This window comes from Kogia breviceps, chromosome 3, assembly GCF_026419965.1.
Source record: "Kogia breviceps isolate mKogBre1 chromosome 3, mKogBre1 haplotype 1, whole genome shotgun sequence".
Taxonomy (NCBI): Eukaryota; Metazoa; Chordata; class Mammalia; order Artiodactyla; family Physeteridae; genus Kogia; species Kogia breviceps.
The window spans coordinates 64,633,533-64,656,813 of record NC_081312.1 but is presented as its reverse complement, the minus strand read 5'-3'; the positions used below and the strand labels follow the sequence as shown (position 1 = coordinate 64,656,813).

Below are 23,281 nucleotides of genomic sequence, written 5' to 3'. Positions count from 1 at the left end.
AATAAAAAATTAACCATATAAAAGAAATAAAAATGGGAGCTTAACAGACCCTCATCAAAAAAGATGCAAGTGGGGCTTCCCTGGTGGCCCAGTGCTTGAGAGTCCGCCTGCCGATGCAGGGGACATGGGTTCGTGCCCCGGTCCGGGAAGATACCACATGCTGCAGAGCGGCTGGGCCCGTGAGCCATGGCTGCTGAGCCTACGCGTCCAGAGCCTGTGCTCCACAATGGGAGAGGCCACAACAGTGAGAGGCCCAAGCACTGAAAAAAAAAAAAAAAAAGAATAAAATTAATTTTTAAAAGTTATTTTTAGGGAATTCCCTGGTGGTCCAGTGGTTAGGACTCTGCTCTTTTACTGCCGAGGGCCCGGGTTCACTCCCTGGTTGGGGAATTAAGGTCCTGCAAACTGCATGGTGTGGCATGGCCAAAAAAAAATTATTTTTAAAAATAGTGGCGGGGCTTTCCTGGTGGCGCAGTGGTTGAGAATCCGCCTGCCAGTGCAGGGGACACGGGTTCAATCTCTGGTCCGGAGGATCCCACATGCCATGGAGCAAATAAGTCCATGTGCCACAACTACTGAGCCTGTGCTCTAGAGACCATGAGCCACAACTACTGAGTCTATGTGCCGCAACTACTGAAGCCTGCATGCCTAGAGCCCGTGCTCCACAGCAAGAGAAGCCACCACAATGAGAAGCCCACACACCTCAACGAAGAGAAGCCCTCGCTCACTGCAACTAGAGAAAGCCCGTGCACAGCAACAGACCCAACACAGCCAAAAATAAGTAAATAAATTTATTTTTTTTAAATAGTGGCATGTTATAATTACACTGGATGTTGTAGGAGGAAAGGCATGTTTTGATTTTATTTTTAATACAAAGGTTTCAGTGATATCATCTCCTGATTTTGAAAGATATCTAAAATGTATCATACTTAAACACCTAATAGTTGTGACTAATTAAGACAGAAATGATCACCTTCCTCTTCTTGTTCCAGCCTGAAGTAAAGATAGAAATCAGAAAGTATAAAAATTTGATGACTAGCAAAAAAAAAGCAAATGTCTGATGTACTGATATCATTCTAAGTACTTAATAAGAGATACATCAAACCAACAAACTAGAAGACTTTTGCCTTCTCTGTCGGCTTTTTCCTTCCTCCTTCTCAGGTCAGCCCATCTAAGAGTTCATTCAATGAACATCATCAATGTGCTGCACAGGCCCTGTGAGTGTTCCCCCCACCCCATGCCCTGACCCTGAGGAGTACTCACTCTAGTCTGAGACATGTCCCCTGGATGTAACTGTAACTGTTCTGATGAAAGACCCAGGCAGGAGGCACCCAGCCCAGAGAGGAACACCACCCATTCCCCAAGGAGCTCAGGCTGCCCTTGACTTTCATTACTTATTACTTCCACAGAACTTGCATTTTTCAAACTTACATCAATGCCCCCAAACAACCCTTCATGAACAGAATTCAGCTCTCTTCCTCAACTTGACCAACTTTCTATCCTGGTACTTCCCATTCCAACCAAGAGAATCTTGACATTTTCCTAGGCATGATTTGTTCATTCCCAACTTAGAGACTCCATGAATGCCATCCTCTAGAAATCTTCTCCCTCAGGCAATCCAATGTATTCTCTTCCTATCAATCAGTGGCTCTCATCCAGGGGTGATTTTGCTACCCAGGGAATATTTGGCAATATCTGGAGACATTTTCGTTGTCAGAACCAAGGGCTGCTATATGTGGAATCTAGAAAAATGGTACAGATGAACCAGTTTGCAAGGCAGAAATAGAGACACAGATGTAGAGAACAAACATATGAACACCAAGTGGGGAAAATGGGGTGTGGGGAGGGATGAACTGGAAGATTGGGATTGACATATATACACTAATATGTATAAAATAGATAACTAATAAGAACCTGCTGTATAAAAAAAATTAATTAATTAAAATACAAAAGAACAAACAAAAAACACCTAAGAGTTGCTCCTGGCATCTAATGGGTAGAGTCCAGGGACGCTGCTAAATATCCTATAATGCATAGGACAGCCCCCAACACAAAGAATTACCTGGCCCCAGAAGGTCAACAGTATACCCAGACTGAGAAACTCTGCTTTAAGTTGAGCTTTAAATTCATCTCTTTGGATTAGGAAAATGTTTGGCAGCACATATACTAAATTTGGATTAGGAAATATTCCTGAATTAACCACAGCCAACTCTGAACATGCCCTTGCTTTGCATTACCCCAAAATGTACAGAGTGCTCTACAGTAACTTGAATGTGAGGTTAAGAATCATAGAGTATCCAGACAGAACAGGACTTCAAAACTCATATATTCTAACCACTTCCTTGTTAACATTGCTTTGTAAACATCTGTTGCATGTGAAAATGTTGTCTTTCTTCAACTAGATTATAAGCAATTCCATTAAATCCCTTTATGTCTGTGCACTCTGCAAACATTTATTGAGCACCTACTATGTACCAAGCACTATTCTAGGCACTGGGACACAGTGATAATTAGACATTATCTCTGCTCTTATGGATATTAATTCTAGTGGGATAGACATATTTTTTAATTATGTAACTTCCACGGTGATAAGTGCTCTAATGGGAAGAACATGGTTTACCTGATAACAGGAGCTCCTTAACCTGATCTGTGACATCAGACAAGGCTTCCCTGAGGATGGGACATTTAAGCACCTATCAGACATTCAGTCAGTATTTGTTGAATAAATAGAGGTGAAGCATGAAAGATAAATAGATGTTATCCAGGGACTTCCCTGGTGGTCCAGTGGTTAAGACTCCATGCTTCCACTGCAGGGGGCACAGGTTCGACCCCTAGTCAGGGAACTAAAATCCCGCATGCTGTGCAGTGCAGCCAAAAAAAAAAAAAGGAAGTTATCCAGGTAAAGTACGCAGAGGTGAGAGGAGACAGCAGGGGAGCTGAGTGGCCACGGTGGGTTTGAGGTGCCAATGAGACATCAAGATAGAGAAACCAGGTGGTGCATTGAATGTATGTGTCTGGAGCCCAAGCTTCCAAGACTGACCAGGAGGCCCATCCTCTTGCCGCCCACATCTCCTCAGTGCTGGGAAGTAAGCAGCCTGGACTGACTGACTATACAAGCTTCCTATAGGACAAACAAACTACTGTTTTTTTCATTTTGAATTAGTATAAAACCTTTCTTCCTAATGAATTTTCTACTTCAAAGTTAACCATGTTGATCTGAGTAGCAATTAGTGTTTGATTTTGTGGGTGTTTTCATTTAGGACACTCAGATTTTAAAAGATAAACTCTACCTAATCTCAGTTTCATTTTAGGCCTCAGTGTCACAATGCTCTCCCAGTTTAAAGTATCAAAGAGAAAGAGTCTGGAGCTAGGATTTCAGTGGCTTAATAAACAAAAGATCTAGTAACATGAAATTAGATTTTGATTACTTTTGCCAGTGAGGGGTAGGAATACATGAATAAAATTAATGGAACCTAAAACCCCAAGTTCAACCTTTTTTCCAATTAAATATTCATTTTTTAATTACTAAATAAATACAGAAAATCTTACAGTAATCTCACTGTCAGTTTCCTTTTACCCTGATATCTGCAAGAGACGAAGATGCTGAAAAGATGGGGGGAAATTGATAACGTGCCAGATAACCTAGAAATTGAGAAATCAACTCCTCAATAATATTAATATAGCTATCTCTTACTGTTTCAGGTTAGATCTCCAAAGAGTGCTTCTGTTTCTAATTTTTTTTAACAAGCTTTCATTGAATATTTACCCAATACAAGACACATGCTAGAATTATGAAATGAAAAAGACATTGTCTTGTCCTGAGGGGTCTTAGATTCCACCAGTGAGACAACAAGCTACAAGGCTGAATGCACTAAGTCTAACAGATTCACAGACAAAAGGGTGGAGCACAGGGGAGGGAGTGACTTACATTCCAATGTGTGTGGTGCCCAGGGAAGGAAGTGGATCAGGGAGGCCTTTGTGGAGGATGATGAGAAGTAATGACAGAACATTCTGGGTGAAGGAAGAGCAGGAACAGGACTTTGCAGTTACTCTGTGAGCCTGAGGTAAAACTCTTGATTGATTTGGCTGAAACGTGCAGGTGCGTGAGGAAAGGTTGGAGGAGTGGGTAGGAAAATCTGTTGGGGCCGAAACATGAAGGATCTTGAGGATCTTGAGGATGGACTGTATTTTTCATGAAAATGGGGAAGCTTTCTGAGAACTGAAGTGCCAAGATTAGCTTTGTGAGTTAGAAAGAAAAGTGTGGCAACAATGTAAATCACCGGTTTAGGATAAAAGAGACTGGAGACAAGGAAAACCCCCTTAGGTAGTTATTGAAATGACCAAGTTCAGGGTTGCCCAACATGTTCCAAGGAACACTGGTATTCTCAAAAGAAAGGTGGGGGAGGACAGTCTTCTTGGGGAGTCATAATGCATATTAGCTTATTAGGTGCTCTTAGATGTCCTGCAGTAAAAACCTAACTTTGCACAACCCAGTGTATCCCAAACTCATCTGACCAAAGCATCTTTGTTGTGATGGTGGTTGTAGAACATCTATTAATACTCAGTAAGACCCTAGGGTTAAACAGGGTATAACTCGTGAAATGTAGTTCAGGTAGTAGATGATGAGGTTCTGAACTAGGATATAGCAATATAAGATATAGCAATCAGTCCTGTATTCAGTATTTAAAATCTTGAAATATTTCCAACACGATGATTTCCTCAGTTCAGTCATTTCTCTTTGTATCCTGTACACAGGAAAAGCCAAAGATGAGAATTTGGGGCCACGTCAGGAACTGGGGATCCTGGGTTCTGCTGGAGGGCTAAGGGAGTGACAGGAGAGGCTGGGGACAAGAGAATTGGTTAAAAGGCTGGCTAAGAAGCTGTTTGGGGGGTTTCCCTGATGGCGCAGTGGTTAAGAATCCGCCTGCCAGTGCAGGGGACACGGGTTCTATCTCTGGTCCAGGAAGATCCCACATGCCCTGGAGCAACTAAGCCCGTGTGCCACAAATACTGAGCCTGCACTCTAGAGCCCGCGAGCCACAACTACTGAAGCCCGCGCACCACAACTACTGAAGCCCGTGCTCCTAGAGCTCGTGTTCCGCAACAAGAGAAGCCACTGCAGTGAGAAGCCCGCGGACTGCCACGAAGAGTAGACCCCGCTCGCTGCAACTAGAAAAAGCCCATGCACAGCAATAAAGACCCCCGCAGCCAAAAATAAATAAATAAATTTATTTTTAAAAAATTTAAAAAAAAAGAAGCTGTTTGGCACCAGGTGTCATCACCAACCCTGAAAGCCAAGCGACTTTCCCTTTCTCCCAACCCTGCAGGAAACAGGAAGTAAAGGCAAATTTTACCTCCAGGAAAAATACAATGTAGAAGAAAGGAACTGTAACCATCCTACACTGCTTAGTTTAGGCATAATAATGTAATCATTTAATGTTGACTTTAAAAATAAAGGCTGCGCTACATTCATATTGAGAGGTGGCAGGATATGAGAGAGCTCTAGGTCCTTGCTGACCAGAGAGAAAGTAAACACCGTGATCTAAGGTTGATGAGTCAAGAATCCATGGTAGGGCTTCCCTGGTGGCGCAGTGGTTGAGAGTCCGCCTGCCGATGCAGGGGATACAGGTTCATGCCCCGGTCCAGGAAGATCCCAAGTGCCAGGGAGCGGGCTGGGCCCGTGAGCCATGGCCGCTGAGCCTGCGCGTCCGGAGCCTGTGCTCCACAACGGGAGAGGCCACAACAGTGAGAGGCCCGAGTACCGCAAAAAAAAAAAAAAAAAAAAAAAAGAATCTTATTTAGATAGAGGTGAACACCAGAAAAAACAATTACATTAGAAGGAATTGCCTCTGCGTAGTAGCAACGTGGCTAGGGGAGGGAAACACTGATTTTGTTTTATTTTAATACTATTTTATTCTTAAAACAGTTATATATTAGCTTGATAAAAATTAAAATTAAAAAATTCTAAGATTTGCAGTGATAAAGAGCAAAGCTTTATGCATTACCTAAAGATGAAGACCATTCTTTTATTCAAGACACACTGGCAAAAGGTACCTTCTGTGCTAGTCTGGATCATCTGTGTAGAGTTCTCTTGAGATCTCCAGGTAGAAGCTACTGAAGGCACAAGCTATATTTTGATAATGATTCTCCCTATGAATTATTTCTCATATTTTTATATAGTGGAAAACTACCTGGCAACTGGTATATCATGGTTACATTGTGGATACAGATGGTTAATAAGCAGGGACTGCTATATTTGATTCAATAAAATAATTCTAAACCAGAAGCCGAAGTTACTTTTTTTTTTTTTTTTTTTTGCAGTACGCGGGCCTCTCACTGTTGTGGCCTCCCCCGTTGCGGAGCACAGGCTCAGCGACCATGGCTCACGGGCCCAGCTGCTCCACGGCATGTGGGATCCTCCCGGACTGGGGCACGAACCCGCATCCCCTGCATCAGCAGGCGGACTCTCAACCACTGCGCCACCAGGGAAGCCCCTGAAGTTACTTTAGAAAGCAGCTTACTACAGTAGAAGGAGAAAGGAAATCACTGTGGCCCTAGCACCTAGAGACCCTGTAAAAGCTGACATTTCTGCGCGTGCATAGGAATCCCGGGTCAAGCACTGGGCAACTGAAAACCCAAGAAAAACTGATTTAACTTGAAAGCCTTTAAAGAGCTTCATGTGAGCTACTCCTATGACAACACAGATGGATTACACACCAATGAAGTTAGTTTGAGGCTAAGAGTTCATTTAAATATGAGACGGCTCCTTTTAAACTCTGTGAGTTGAAAAATCCATGACTGTTGCATACCTGTTTGCATTTTTTTTTAAGGATCTTCCAGAAAAGGATCATCTCACTTTCCCATGACAGCCTATGCCTGGAGGGAGCTTCGCTACTACACCTGTACAGCTAAAGAAGAGGCCTTGTTTGTAAAGGCTGGGCCAGGGATTCTGCAAGAAGCTCAGAACATGACTTAAGGCTCTGTGTGAAGTCATTGGATTTTGACACATACGCAAATAACCTCCCCTGCCATCCTTCACTGAGCAAGCAACACCGAGAGTCAAAAGCACTTTTACAGTCCTTGGGACTCTAGGGACACACCGCTTAGGTGACTGCTGGCGCTTACCTTGGATGTGTTGAAAGAGTGGCAGATCAGTAAAAACTTAGGGGTAAGCAACCCTGATGACTCATCTGTGAGTTCATTCAACACTGTGTGCCAGAACTGGGAGGACAAAGGGAATCTTTGAAAGGCCCAGTACTCAAGAAGCTCACAGCCCAGATTCATAACGGATGATTACATACCATTCTTTTACAGAGGTAAGCAGCTGAGGCCGGAAGCGTGGAGGCCTATCAACCACAGGCTTCACAGAGGAGCACTCGTCTTCGTCAGACCCCTCTCTGCCTTTTGCCGACAGATCCTGCCTTCCTGTGATGTGAGCACTGAAAAAGTCAAAATTTGGTAGGACTGAGAAAATTTAAAATCTGCCTTGCCATTACCCAGGCTAGAATAACAGATACAGTTAAAGGCAGCTGCAAAATAACAAGAAAAGCATCTCTCCCCGTGACACATTACAGCTGTAAAGTATTAAAATAACACCCTTCTTTGCATGACTCCTGCTTTCTTAACTCACTGAAAGCTTTTGTTCTCTAAAATCATAGATTATCAGAAACTTTCCTATTTGAAATTATATCCATAAAAATGAAACATTCCATTCCCGATTGAGAAACCAAGTCACTTTGACACAGAGAAGCAGACTTGATTTACAACCCAGGTGTTAAGCTTCAGAAAAGGAATTGTGGACACAACATTCCACACCTAAACTTTTACCTTCCAAGGAAACATCTCTCTGAGCTCAGTTCAACAGTTTAAACCTGACACTGACCACATGAGCCCTGTTTTGCTTTCAGCCTGTCACTGCTTCTTTTAAATTTTATCTCCACCATTCCCTCACATCTTGTATTTTTAAAAATTTTTTATTTATTTGGCTGATCTAGGTCTTAGTTGTGACGTGAGGGGTCTTGGTTATGATATGCAGAATCTAGTTCCCTGACCAGGGATCGAACCCCGGCCCCCTGCATTTGGAGCGTGGAGTCTTAACCACTGGACCACCAGGGAAGTCCCTCAGGTCCTGTATTAACTCTATACTTTGTTTGGTCCTCTGGTGAGTAGCCTCCCTCATTTTAATGGGTTAATAAACCTGACTTTGTCACATTACTGGTCTGTGGATGGGCTAAGACAGCATCATAATCTATGAGAGCCTTGTTGATTTCCAGAATCACATCGTAACAGTCTAGATAGTATTTGGGATATGACTCTACAGCTGTGGCAGAGGGAAGGATTTGTACCTGAGGTTTAGTTTCTTAGTACATCTACCCATTTGTTAGCTTGAAATTTGATTCCACGCTTGAATTACAATGATTGAAATGTGATAACTGCACTTAAAGAGTCTTGAAGTCTACCTCAAATAAATAAATAAATAAATAAGATATATGGAAAATTTGTCTTCAGAGAAAAAACTTTCCCAAAGAAGAGTTTGATCTAACAGAGTCAACAACCTCAGAGGGCTGAATTCCTGGCCAATTCATACCAATCGTGTAAGACTCAGCTCAAACACTTCCTCCTCTCCAGAGCTGTCCCGAGTCCTTCCTTTTCTATACTCTGGTGGCACCTGGTGTTACATTTGTGCCATGGCCGACACCACACAATATTGTGATTGTTTGTTTACCTGTTTTCCCCCACTCATCTCAACTCGTTGAGAGCAGGCCCCGTCTGTAAATTCCTAGCACCTGACACAATCCCAGGCAGAGAGGAGCTCAGTTAATGTTGAACTAATGAATGAAGGGGAGACTGGGAGCAAGAAAACCAGTTGGCAGGTGGTTGTAATGGTCCAAAAGGGATGGAAATGACCTGGACTCAGTGTGCCTAGAGGAAAATCATAGATAGTAGGAGACATTTGTGTGTGTGTGTGGTACGCGGGCCTCTCACCGCTGTGGCGTTTCCCATTGCAGAACACAGGCTCCAGACGCGCAGGCTCAGCGGCCGTGGCTCACGGGCCCAGCCGCTCCGCGGCATGCGGGATCCTCCCGGACCGGGGCACGAACCCGTGTCCCCTGCATCGGCAGGCGGACTCTCAACCACCAGGGAAGCCCAGTAGGGGACATTTGAAAGGAAGATGGAAAAAAACCAAAAAAGATGGGCTTCCCTGGTGGTGAAGTGGTTGAGAGTCCGCCTGCCGATGCAGGGGACACGGGTTCGTGCCCCGGTCCGGGAGGATCCCGCATGCCGCGGAGCGGCTGGGCCCGTGAGCCACGGCCGCTGAGCCTGCGCGTCTGGAGCCTGTGTTCTGCAATGGGAAACGCCACAGCGGTGAGAGGCACCGTACCGCAAAAAAAAAAAAAAAAAAAAAAAATAGTGGATGAACTTTCTAAGGAAGAGACTATGCACTGAATGGCTGAAGGACTGAAACTTGGAGAATGAAAAGGTCTAGAGGAAAATAAGTAAAAAGGCAACAAAGAGAGAGCGTGTTCACAGAGGAACAGGGCAGTACAATATCCTGCACAGCAATGGAGAAGGACTGCCTGCAGGTGAGAAGAGGAAAACCCAAGAAAATCACCTGAAAAACTATCAGAACTCCAAGTTCAGCACGGTAGTGAGTTATAAAATACAGCAATTGCTTACAACAATCAATGGCTTTCCTCCAACTATTACCTGTTCGAAAATATAATGGACAAAAGATACAATTTGCAATAGTACAAACAAAAATACCTAGGTGTAAACTTTGAAAATATGTGGTAAATTTGACAAAGTTACAAAAGCTGAAAGATTTTTTTTAATATTTATTATTTATTTATTTATCTGGCTGAGCCAAGTCTTAGTTGCAGCGTGCGGGATCTTTAGTCGCGGCATGTGATCTCTTGGTTGCGGCATGTGGGATCTAGATGGTACCCAATTCCCCTGCATTGGGAGTGTGAAGTCTTAGGCACTGGACCACCAGGGAAGTCCCCAAAACAGAAAGATTTTAACAATGAAGAGATGTAGTAGATGGGAAACACTGTATTATGAAATGTTAGTGTCCTCCAAATTTACACATTAAATACAATTTAAAGCCAAAATAAATTCCAAGTGGACAATGAGATACTTGAAAAATAAAAAAACAGATAAAAGATGTATAAATAGGGGGGAAAGGGAGAATGTGTCCTAGGCATAATCCCAAAAGCAGGACTAGTAAAAAAAAAAAAAGATTGATAGATATGATTGTGAACGAACCTGATCCTAGACCCCAAGCACCCCAGCTCAGGCCTTTATAATGTCCTCCGCAGTCCTTGGATCTGTGATCCTTACAACCTGCCCCCCCAGCCCCCAACATCAACCTTGGCCTTAGCTCAAGGTATTTCCATCCCCTGTACAGATGAATCATCTGTAAGTATTTGCCAATGACCTTCACAATACCACTGTAGGTGAAGCAATACTGCAGCTTCCGAAACCACTCCCACAGCTTTGTGATGCAGCTAGCCCTCAGCCCTGGCTGAGAAATAGGATCAAGAGAAAAAACAACTAGGCCATGGCTGGCACAGATAAGCCCCAAACCAAAATTCCACACCATGAGTGTGTTTGGGCTGGGGTTGTTCCGGTCCTAGAAGTAACAGCAACACACCCCACCTGACCAAAAACAGGGACCAAAAGCAGGGGAAAGATAGTAGCAAGTACCTATTAGGATAAATGTTCAAATGTTCTCTGGCTTGTTTTTTCGTTGTCTTAAAAGAAACAGGGCTTCCCTGGTGGCGCAGTGGTTGAGAATCTGGCTGCCAATGCAGGGGACATGGGTTCGATCCCTGGTCAGGAAGGATCCCATGTGCTGTGGAACAAGTATGCCCTCGAGCCACAACTACTGAGCCCACATGTCACAACTACTGAAGTCTGCGTGCCTGGAGCCCATGCTCTGCAACAGGACAGGCCACCGCAATGAGAAGCCCGCACACTGCAACGAAGAGTAGCCCCTGCTCACCGCAACTAGAGAAAGACCACGCACAGGAAAAAAACCCAATGCAGCCAAAAATAAATAATTATTTAGAAAAAAAAAAGAAGATGGCTGGGTCCCACCCCCCATGGCCTGGAGTGGGACCTGAAGGTTTGCATGTCTACAGGTGAGTTAAACCAAATTTTGAAAGAACAAATCATCACAATCTTATACAAAATCTTTCAGAGCACAGAAAAATAGAATTCTCCCCACCTTGTTCTATGACAGGATATAACCTTGATCCTAGAGACATATAAGAACAGCTAAGAAAGGACAAGTACTGGACAACATCACTTGAGAACATAGGTAGAAAAATTAAAATTGACAATCTGATTCTAAAATTTATATAGAAACACAAAGGGCCTAGGATAGCTGAAACAACTTCAAAAATAACAAAACTAGAGGCATTCTACTACCTGATTTCAAAGCTTATTATAAAGCTATAGTAATTAAGACAATGTGGTATTAGCATAAATATAGACCTATATTTCAATGAAACAGAATAGTCAAGAAACAGACCTACACATATATAATCATTTCATTTTCAACAAAGTTACCAAGGCAATTCAATGGGAAGGATAATCTTTTCAACAAATGGTGCAGGAACACTATTGGGTAGCTATATACAAAAAAAAACAAAAAAACACACTCAACCTTTATCCCACATCACATACAAAAACTGACTTAAGACGGATCACAGACCTGAATGTAGGAACTTAAAGTGTAAAACTTGTACTTTTATTATTTTTGGCCGTGCTGCATGGCACGTGGGATCTTAGTTTCCCAACCAGGTATCGAACCTGTGCCCCCCGCAGTAGAGGAGCAGAGTCTTAATCACTGGACCATCAGGGAAGTCCCTAAAGTATAAAACTTGTACATGAAGGGACTTCGCTGGTGGTCTAGTGGTTAAGAATCTGCCTTCCAATGCAGGGGATGCTGCTCAATCCCTGGTCGGGGGACCAAGATCCCACATGCCATGGGGCAACTAAACCCACACCTGGAGCCACAACTACTGAGTTCGAACACTCTAGAGCCCGTGCACCACAACTAGAGAAGCCCACAACAAAGACCCAGTGCAGCCAAAAAAAAAAAAAAACTTGTAGAGGAAAATAGGAGAAAATCTTAGTGACCTTGGGTTTTGCAAAGATTTCTTAAACATGACATAAAAAGAAAACACTGATAAGTTGGACCTCATCAAAATGTAAAACTTTTGCTCTGTTAACTAAAATGAAAAGGCAAGCCACAGACTGAGACAAAATATTTGCAAAATACATACCCAACAAATAGACCCAATTTTAAAATAGACAGTTCACCAAAGATGGCAAATAAGCATAAGAAAAGGTGATCAACATCAACTAGTTGATAGGGAAATGCAAACTGAAACCATAATGAGAAATCTCTACACACCCAATTGAATGGCTACAATTAAAAAGACAGACTAGGGACTTCCCTGGTGGCCCAGTGGTTAGGATACAGCACTTTCACTGCCTGCTATGGCCCCAGTTTCAATCCCTGATCCTGGTGGAGGAACTAAGATCCCACAAGCCATGAGCTGCAGCCAAAAAAAAAGACAGACTTAAAAAATAAAAAGACAGACTATACCAAATGCTGTTGATGTGCACCAGTTGGAACTCTTAATACACTGCTGGTAGGATGCAAAGTGCTGCCATCACTTTTGAAAATAGTTTGGAAGTTTCTCAAAAAGTGATACATATACCAACCACACAACCTAACCATCCTACCCCAAAATGTTTACCAAAGAGAAATGAAGGTATGTGCCCCTACAAAGACATGTATATCAACGTTTATAGCAGTTTTACTTGTGATGGCCAATAATTGGAAACAATCCAAATGTCTATCAACAGGTGATAAATAAATTGTAGTATAATCCATATGAAGTTCATGCAATAGTATACTACTCAGCAATAAAAAGGAACAACTATCTATAATATGCAACAACATGGATGAATCTCCAAATAAGTAGTCTGAGTGACTGAAGTCATGCAAAGAGTATATACTGCATGATTCTATTTATATAAAATTATGGAAAATGCAAATTATAATGATAGATTAGTGGTTATCTGGGGTGAGGGGGTGTGGAGGAAGAGATGGATTACCAAGGGGCATGAGATAACTATGAGGGTGATAGATATGCTCAATATCTTGACTGTGGTGATGGTTTCATGGGTATATACATATATCAAAATTAATAAAACTGTACATTTTAATATGCATTTTATTGTATATGTTTATACTTTAATAAAGCTATAAAAACATTAAAATATGCAAAACAACTCCAGCGACATATAAAAACTATCATTTGAACCTAGAACTGCTCTTAAAAAATTCAGTCTATTAAAAAAAAACACCTATAATTTGGTCAGGGGAGAGGTTCCCAAGACCACCCCCAGTTTCAATGATTCATTAGGAGGACTCACAGGACTCAGCATGTAGTCACATTCATGGCTATGATTTATTACAGTGAAAGGGTACAAAGCAAAATCGGCAAAGGAAAAAGGCAAATGGGCAAAGTCCAAAGAAAACCAGACACAAGCTACCAAGAGTCCTCTCCCAGTGGGGTCACCAGGACACACTTAATTCCCCCAGTAACAAGTTGTGACAACACGTGTGAAATGTTCTCTACCAGAGAAGCTCATTAGAGACCCTGCTCCCAAGGTTTTTATTTGGGCCTGGTCACGTAGGCACCCTTGGTCTAGCAGTACCAAAATTCCAGACTCCCAGGAGGAAAGCAGGTGTTTAGCATAAACCACATTGTTTATACAAACAGTTTAGGCACAGTGAGCTATTTCTATCAGTTAGGGTGGTTGAAACCCTCCCCAGATTCTTAATTTCCAGATGTCAGCCAGGGCCAAACTTGTAAGCAGGCTTTTCAAAGGATAGCATTCAGGGAGACTTCGCTAGTGGTCCAGTGGGTAAGACTCTGCACTCCCAATGCAGGAGGCCCAGGTTCGATCCCTTGTCAGGGAACTAGATCCCACATGCACGCTGCAACTAAGAAGTCCGCAACTAAGAGTTCACATGCCACAACTAAGAGGCCCACATGCTGCAACTAAAGACCCTGCATGCCACAATGAAGATCCGAGTGCCACAACTAAGACAAGGCACAGCCAAATAAATAAATAAATAATAAAAATTAATTGGCTTTAAATGGGAAAATTGTACACTGTGTGAATTATATCTCAACACAGCTCTTGTATTTTTTAAAATCAGTTAGGGTTGGTGAGCTTTCATGAGTGGGGACTGTGCGACTGAGTATCTGCAGTTCCCAGGCTTGTACTGACATCAGGGATGGCTCCACTTCCCATCTAAAGGAAAATACCAGATTTTTTTTAATATAGCAGATGTAGAGATATATAATCCACATACCATACAACTCACCCATTTAAAGCCAACCTATTTTTTTATACATCAATCTTATATTCAGTCATCTTGCTAAATTCTCATATTCCTGAAAACCTGTCTGGGCTTTTTTAGGTAGAGAACTCTATCATCTATGAACAATGACATTTCTTTTTTCCTTTCCAATCCTTATACTTTTTTTTTTTTTTGGCCAAGCCTCGTGGATTATGGGATCTTAGTTCCCCAACCAGGGATGGAACCTGGTCCCCAGCAGTGAAAGTGCCTTGTCCTAACCACTGGACAGCCAGGGAATTCCCTAATTTATTTTTCTTATCTTACTCCACTGGCAAGGAGCACCAGAAAAAGCAACCTAGACCAGACACTTACTAAAGTTTGGGCACCCTAACAGAGACCATGATAATGATATTGTTTAACTGTACCTTAAAAAATCCAAACATAATCCAAACAAAAACTAAGTTCAAAATTTTAAATCTGAAGATGCTCCACTTCAAGTGAAAACTCCATCCTTAAACAACAAGCTCTACCAGAGAGATTTAAAAGTTACATCCGTACTACCAGTGAAGGAACCATCAACAGACTCCACTGGTGTGCAGGGGTTTCAGGGTAAAGGAATTGAAAAATGTGGCAGTACTAAAACAAAAACAATGAATAAGCTTTCCCATTTCTCTAATTGTAGCACAATTAGTGATTATTTGAATTTGGATGAACTTACTGAAGATGATTTGCATGATGGTTAATGCTTGAGTAAAACAGAGGAACATTCTTTTTTTTTTTTTTTTTTTTTTTTTTTTTTTTTTTTGCGGTATGCGGGCCTCTCACTGTTGTGGCCTCTCCCGTTGCGGAGCACAGGCTCCGGACGCGCAGGCCTAGCGGCCATGGCTCACGGGCTTAGTTGCTCCGCGGCATGTGGGATCTTCCCGGACCAGGGCACGAACCCGTGTCTCCTGCATTGGCAGGCGGATTCTCAACCACTGCGCCACCAGGGAAGCCCAGAGGAACGTTCTTTTGAGAGGAAGCACTAGACCCAGTGTTAGTGATCCGACTTCAGTGAGAGTGAGGAAAATGATGAAGAACTCACTGAGTAAAAATGAAGGAAAGTTTGTTTTAAGTGAAGGAAAATCCCCAGCAAAAAAGAACCCACCTAAATTAAAATGTAATACTTTGAAGATACCAGTAGATGGGGCTGCTATAGCAGCCAATAAAATAATCAACTCACACCAAAAAGTGTTTCTCTCATTTCAGAGCCTATAAGGAAACCATTACAAATATTCAGCCCTGTAGCTAAAAGCAAGAAGTCAAAAGATTCCACCAGCAGCATCAGGAAGTAGTGGCAAGAGCAGCAGACTACATGTGAATGTTTGTATTAAGTCTTGATAACTGGTACAATGTTTTACAACAATTTCAAGCATATTCCTATAGAACACAACATCTGCTGAAACAGAAATACAGTGAAATTGAGAGATCAGCACTTCTATTTAAGGCATGGAGGAAAGCTATGTGAATGCCTATGTGTGCATGTGTCTGTGTGTCTGTTTAAACAATCACTTTGTATTAAATCAATAATATAGCAAGTGCTTCTCAGGTACTTAGTTAGCCCTACTATAATGCCAGGTAATATCTTTTTTAGGTAGATCTAAATTTATCATGAATAAATAGAGTTACGGTGTGAATTTTAATCATCTGCTAGTTATAACTATAATTTATATCATATATAGACATCATTTATATATGTCTCAAACCTTGTTAACCATTAAAAATTAACAATACCTAGCCTAGTTTATTGTGCTTTGTAAAAACACAGATGTTAACACAAAAAAAGCAATTCAGAATTATGATTAAAGTGGGCATTTGCCTTTTTATTAAAAAGCAATTGCTCCTTCAATAGCTGAATGACTAAACAAACTGTATCACATAGAAAAAATGGAATACTACTCAGCAATGAACAAGGAATGACCTATTGACACATTCAAAAATTTGGATGGATCTCAGGGCATTATACTGAGTGGGAAAAAAAAAACTATTCTCAAAAGACCACACACTGTGGTGGGAATGTAAATTGACACAGCCACTATGGAAAATAGAATAGAGGTTCCATAAAAAACTAAAAATAGAACTACTGTACGACCCAGCAATCCCACTACTGGGCATATACCCTGAGAAAACCATAATTCAAAAAGAGTCATGTACCACAATGTTCATTGCAGCTCTATTTACAATAGCCAGGACATGGAAGCAACCTAAGTGTCCATCAACAGATGAATGGATAAAGATGTGGCACATATATACAATGGGATATTACTCAGCCATAAAAAGAAACGAAATTGAGTTATTTGTAGTAAGATGGATGGACCTAAAGACTGTCATACAGAGTGAAGTAAGTCAGAAAGAGGAAAACAAATACCATATGCTAACACATATATATATGGAATCTTTATTTTTAAAAAAGGCTCTGGGGCTTCCCTGGTGGTGCAGTGGTTGGGGGTCCACCTGCCGATGCTGGGGACTCGGGTTCGTGCCCCGGTCCAGGAGGATCCCACATGCCGCAGAGCGGCTGGGCCCATGAGCCATGGCCGCTGAGCCTGTGCGTCCGGAGCCTGTGCTCCGCAACGGGAGAGGCCACAGCAGTGAGAGGCCCGCATACAACAACAACAACAACAACAACAACAAAAGGCTCTGAAGAACCCAGGGGCAGGACAGGAATAAAGACTCAGATGTAAAGAATGGACTTGAGGACACAGGGAGAGGGAAGGGTAAGCTGGGACAAAGTGAGAGAGTGGCATGGACTTATATATACTACCAAATGGAAAATAGATAGCTAGTGGGAAGCAGCCGCATAGCACAGGGAGATCAGCTGGGTGCTTTGTGACCACCTAGAGGGGTGGGAAAGGGAGGGTGGGAGGGAGATACAAGAGGGAGGAGATATGGGGATATATGTATATGTACAGCTGATTCATTTTGTTGTAAAGCAGAAACTAACACACCATTGTAAAGCAATTATACTCCCATAAAGATGTTAATTTTTTTTAAAAAAGACCACATACTGTATAAGTTCATTTAAATAAATTCCTCAAAATGATAAAGTTACAGATGTGGAGAACAGATTATTAATTACCAGGGGCTAGAAATAATAGTGGAATGCCAGGTAGATACTTTTATAAAGGGGTAGCATGCGGGAGAGCTTTGCAGTAATGGAATAGTTCTGTATCTTGATTGCAGTGATGGCTATAGGAATCTGTACATTTGATAAAATGGCACAGAACTATATAAATGCATTGTACCAATGTCCACTTCCTGGTTTTGATATTGTACTATACCTATGTAAGATAGAACCATTGGGAAACGGGGTGAAGAGTACATGAAACTCTCTACTATTTTTACAACTTCCTGTGAATCTATAATTATGTAAAAATTACAATTAAGAGAAAAAAGAAGTTGGGAATTCTCTGGCAGTCCAGTGGTTAGGACTTGGTGCTTTCACTATCTTGGCCCCAGTTTCAATCCCTGGTCAGGGAACTAAGATCCCACAAGCCACATGGAGCAGCCAAAAAAGAAAAAGAGAGAGAGAAGGAAAAGAAGTAAAAAAAAATTGTATACCTGTATAACAAAGTTAGAAAGTAACTTTTTAAAAGATACTATTTAAATGAATAGTAAAAATCATTAGTTACCTAGGAATAATTTTTTTTAAGTTATTTATTATTTATTTTTGGCTACGTTGGGTCTTCCTTGTTGCATGTGGGCTTTCTCTAGTTGCGGCGAGCGGGGGCTACTCTTCATTGCAGTGCACGGGTTTCGCATCGCGGTGGCCTCTCTTGTTGCAGAGCACGGGCTCCAGGCACGCGGGCTTCAGTAGTTGCGGCACAAGGGCTTAGCTGGTCCGCGGCATGTGGGATCTTCCCTGACCAGAGCTCGAACCCGTGTCTCCTGCCTTGGCAGGTGGATTCTTAACCACTGTGCCACCAGGGAAGCCCAGGAATAACTCTTTTTAAAGAACATTCAAGAGTGGTATGTAAAAAACTATAAAGCTTCATTGAAAAATAAATGGAGAGATATCATATTCATTGATAGGAAGATTCAATATTGTAAACATGTCAATTTCCTTAAAACTACCTAAAGATTAAATGCAATTCCTATGAAGATCTCAAGTAGTTTTCTAGAACTTGCCTAGTTGATTCTAAAATGTAACAGCATGACTTACCATAAAACCACAGTAATGAACATGGTATGATATTAGCACAAAACAAACAAATAAACTAATGAAACAGAATGGAGAGCCCAGAGTTAGATCCATGCATATTTGGAAATTTGATAAGACACCATTATAGGTCACTGGAGAAAGACTTTTCAGTAAAGTGCTAAGTATTCACATGGAAAAAATAAATCATTGGTAGATTAAAGAATTAAATATGAATAGATAACTTGGAAACTTTCCAAAGAAAATATAGAAGAATATCTTTGACCTTAGGGTAAGGACTTATTAAGACACAAAAAGTGTAACCATAAAATGACAGATTTGACCATCTTAAAAGAACTTTTTTTTTCATTAAAAGAAACCATGGGGCTTCCCTGGTGGCACAGTGGTTGGGAGTCCGCCTGCCAATGCAGGGGACACGGGTTCGTGCTCTGGGCCGGGAAGATCCCACATGCTGCGGAGCGGCTGGGCCCATGAGCCATGGCCGCTGAGCCTGCGCGTCCGGAGCCTGTGCTCCGCAACGGGAGAGGCCACAGCAGTGAGAGGCCCGCATACCGCAAAAAAAAAAAAAAAAAAAGAAAAAGAAACCATGAGGAAGGTGAAATGATAAACCACAAAATGAGAGAAGGTATTTGCAGTACATATCACTAACAAAAGTTTGCTACCCAGCTTTTCACGAAGATGGCGCCGAAGGCGAAGAAGGAAGCCCTTGCCCCTCCCAAAGCCTAAGCCAAAGCAAAGTCTTTGAAGGCCAAGAAAGCAGTGTTGAAAGGCGTACACAGGCACACAAAAATGATCCGACGTCACCCACTTTCCGACGGCCCAAAACACCGCGGCTCAGGAGGCAGCCCAAATATCCTCGAAGAGCGCCCCTGGGAGAAAAGAGCTTGACCACTATGCCATCATGAAGTTCCCCCTTAACCACCAAGTCAGCCATGAAGAAAACAGAAGACAACAACACGCTGGTGTTCATTGTGGACGTCAAGGGCAACAAGCATCAAATTAAACAGGCTGTGAAGAAGCTCTATGACATTGACGTGGCTAAGGTCAACACCCTGATCAGGCCTTATGGAAAGAAGAAGGCATATGTTCGACTGGCTCCTGACTATGACGCTTTGGATGTTGCCAACAAAACTGGGATCATCTAAACTGAGTCCAGCTGACTAATTCTAAATATAAAAGTTTTCACTATGAAAAAAAAAAGTTTGCTACCCAGAATGTATTTTTAAATTTATCTTTTAAAAGTAAAATGAAAAACAGATAGTAATCACGAAAATAGAATTAAGATCACAATGAAAAATTGTTTGATACTCTTCAGATTGGTAGAAATTAAATCTGCTAAGTATTGACAAGAATGAAGATTCTGGGCTTCCCTGGTGTCGCAGCGGTTGAGAATCTGCCTGCTAATGCAGGGGACACAGGTTCGTGCCCCGGTCCGGGAAGATCCCACATGCCGCGGAGCGGCTGGGCCCATGAGCCATGGCCGCTGAGCCTGCGCGTCTGGAGCCTGTGCTCCACAACAGGAGAGGCCACACAGTGAGAGGCCCGTGTACCACAAAAAAAAAAAAAAAAAAAAAAAAGAATGAAGATTCTTATGGGAAGTTAGGGAGATTCTTAAATGGGATTTCGTTTCCCTTCTGGATGCATAAATTGGTATACCTACTGTGGAAAATGATTTGGCACTATCCTGAAAACTAAACATTCACATACAGTACAACCTATGATTACTACTCCTACACTTAACCCTAAAATTCTTGCAAATATGCATCAAGAAATGTGTATAGGAATGTTCATAGCATCAATGTTTATAATACCAAAATAAATAAATAATAATAAAAGCAACCCAAATATCCATCAGCAGGAAAGTAACTCTTCCTCTCAATGGGGAGGTTCAGCTCAAACATCATTTCATTAGGCCTTCTCCAAGGTCTATTTAAATTTAAAACACACACATATGTAGTCACTCTCTTATAGTACCTACCCCCTTACTTTCACATCAAGACACAACTATCAGTTACCATCTAAAGTCAGTGTATTTTTTCAAAGATCTGTCTTCTCCCCACTAGACAGTAAACTCCATGAAAAGAACATTGTGTCTCTTCTTACTTTGTATCTCTAGGCCTTAGTACATAGTAACACTGAAAGTGAAAAGGAAAGTGAAAAAGAAATCAAAAAAGAGGGGGATGGGTGAGGTGGATGAAGAAGAGTTCATTGAGACCTTATCTATGAGACAGACTCACAGACATAGAGAACAACCTTGTGTTTGCCAAGGGGGGTGGGGGGAGGGATGGATTGGGAGGTTGGGGTGAGTAGATGCAACTATTATAGAAAGAATGGATAAACAACAAGGTCCTACCATATAGCTCAGGGAACTATATTCGATATCCTGTAATAAACCATAATGGAAAAGAATGTATATCTATATATGCATAACTGAATCACTTTGCTATAGAGCAGAAATTAATACACTGTAAATCAACTATACGTCAATAAAATTAATTTGTTTAAAAGGTACATTGAGGGGGCTTCCCTGGTGGCACAGTGGTTAAGAATCCGCCTGCCAATGCAGGGGACATGGGTTCGAGCCCTGGTCCGGGAAGATCCCACATGCCCCAGAGCAACTAAGCTCCTGCGTCACAACTACTGAGTCCACGAGCCGCAACTACTGAAGCCCGCACACCTAGAGCCTGTGCTCCGCAACAGGAGAAGCCACTGCAATGAGGAGCCCGCGCACTGCAACGAAGATGCAATGCAGCCAAAAGTAAATAAATAAATAAATAAAATTATATTTTTTTAAAAGTTCATTGAGATCTCAGACAACAGGGGAAAAGGGAGCCAAGGTATAGAATCTACCACATGGAATGGAGCAACTCTGTATCTGGAAGGTATGCTCATCACCTGAGGAAGGACTAAAGAAAAACAACATAAAGAAAAGACTTGGTAAATCTGGAAGAAGAAGAAAAATAAAGATTTGGGGAGAGGATCTGGAGGGTACTGAGGAAGTCAAAATTGTTTCCACTTTCTAGCTTAAGGTCTTACTCTGCTATTGATATGTTTCTTTGAGGGGTGGGAGGGCAGTATATTCCCATTGGAAGACGGTAGGAAATAAGATTCACCTTAATTGAAATGTGCTTTATCATCAACTTTGCTACTGCATAAAATAAAGGATGACAATTGTTATGGGCTTAATCGTATCCTCTCATAATTCATTATGTTGAAGTCCTAACCCCCAGTGCATCATAATGTGACTGTGCTTGGAGACAGGATATGTAATGAGGTAATTAAGGTCAAATGAGGTCATATAGGTAGGCCCTACTCCACTATGACTGCTATCCTTATTGAGAAAAAAAAAAAAAAAAAAGATGAGGACAGACATGCATACACACAGAGAAAGATCATGTGAAGACAGCAAGAAGGCGGCCTTCTGCTAGCCAAGAAAAGAAGACTCAAAAGAAACCAAACCTGCTGACCTTGAGCTTGAGCTCTCAGCCTCCAGAACTGGCAGAAAATAAATTTCTGTTGTTTAAGCCACGAAGTCTGTGGTATTTTGTTATGGCAGTCCTAGCAATACATCAATCTAAAAAAAAGGTACTCTTGGCCTTCCCTGCTGGCGCAGTGGTTGAGAGTCCGCCTGCCGATGCAGGGGACACAGGTTCGTGCCCCGATCCGGGAAGATCCCACATGCCGCGGAGCGGCTGGGCCCGTGAGCCATGGCCGCTGAGCCTGCGCGTCCGGAGCCTGTCCTCCGCAACTGGAGAGGCCACAACAGTGAGAGGCCCGCGTACCGCAAAAAAAAAAAAAAGAGACGGGTTAAAGATGGCGGAAGAGTAAGACGCGGAGATCTCCTTCCTCCTCACAGAGACATCAGAAATACATCTACACGTGGAACTTCTCCTATAGAACACCCACCGAACGCTGGCAGAAGACCTCAGACCTCCCAAAAGGCAAGAAACTCCCCACATACCTGGGTAGGGCAAAAGAAAAAAGAATAAACAGAGACAAAGAATAGGGTCAGGACCTACACCAGTGGGAGGGAGCCGTGAAGGAGGAAAGACTCCCACACACTAGAAGCCCCTTCGCGGGCGGAGACTGCGGGTGGCGGAGGGGGAAGCTCCGGAGCCGTGGAGGACAGCGCAGCCACAGGGTGCGGAGGGCAAAGCGGAGAGATTCCCGCAGAGGATCGGTGCCGACCGGCACTCACCAGCCCAAGAGGCTTGTCTGCTCCCCAGCTGGGGCTGGCGGGGCCGGGAGCTGAGGCTCGGGCTTCAGTCAGATCCCAGGGAAAGGTCTGGAGTTGGCAGGGTGAAAACAGCCTGAAGGTGTAGTGCGCCACGGCTGGCCGGGAGGGAGTCCGGGAGAAGTCTGGAGCTGCCGAAGAGGCAAGAGACCTTTTCTTCCCTCTTTGCTTCCTGGGCGCGAGGAGAGGGGATTAAGCGCGCCGCTTAAAGGAGCCCCAGAAACGGGCGCGGAGCTGCCGAAGAGACAAGAGACTTTTTCTTGCCTCTTTGCTTCCTCGGGCGTGAGGAGAGGGGATTAAGAGCACCGCGTAAAGGAGCTCCAGCAACGGGCGCGAGCCGCGGCTGTCGGCACAGACAGTAGAGATGGGTGTGGGACGCTAAGGTTGCTGCTGCGGCCACCAAGAGGCCTGTGTGTGAGCACAGGTCACTCTCCACACCGGCCCTCCCGGGAGCCCG

General features: G+C 42.8%; 1 protein-coding gene and 1 pseudogene across 1 annotated transcript in view; one reads left to right on the top strand and one right to left on the bottom strand.

Annotated features, from left to right (window-relative positions):
* The window catches only part of EAPP (E2F associated phosphoprotein), a 70,778-nt gene that overhangs the window by 10,190 nt on the left and 37,307 nt on the right, over positions 1 to 23,281 (bottom strand). Inside the window, exon 7 of the transcript XR_010839578.1 lies at positions 7,302 to 7,439. The gene's annotated coding sequence lies outside the window, so the exon portion shown is untranslated. The remainder of the gene's footprint in view (positions 1 to 7,301; positions 7,440 to 23,281) is intronic.
* LOC131752305 (large ribosomal subunit protein uL23 pseudogene) lies at positions 19,269 to 19,783 on the top strand (annotated as a pseudogene).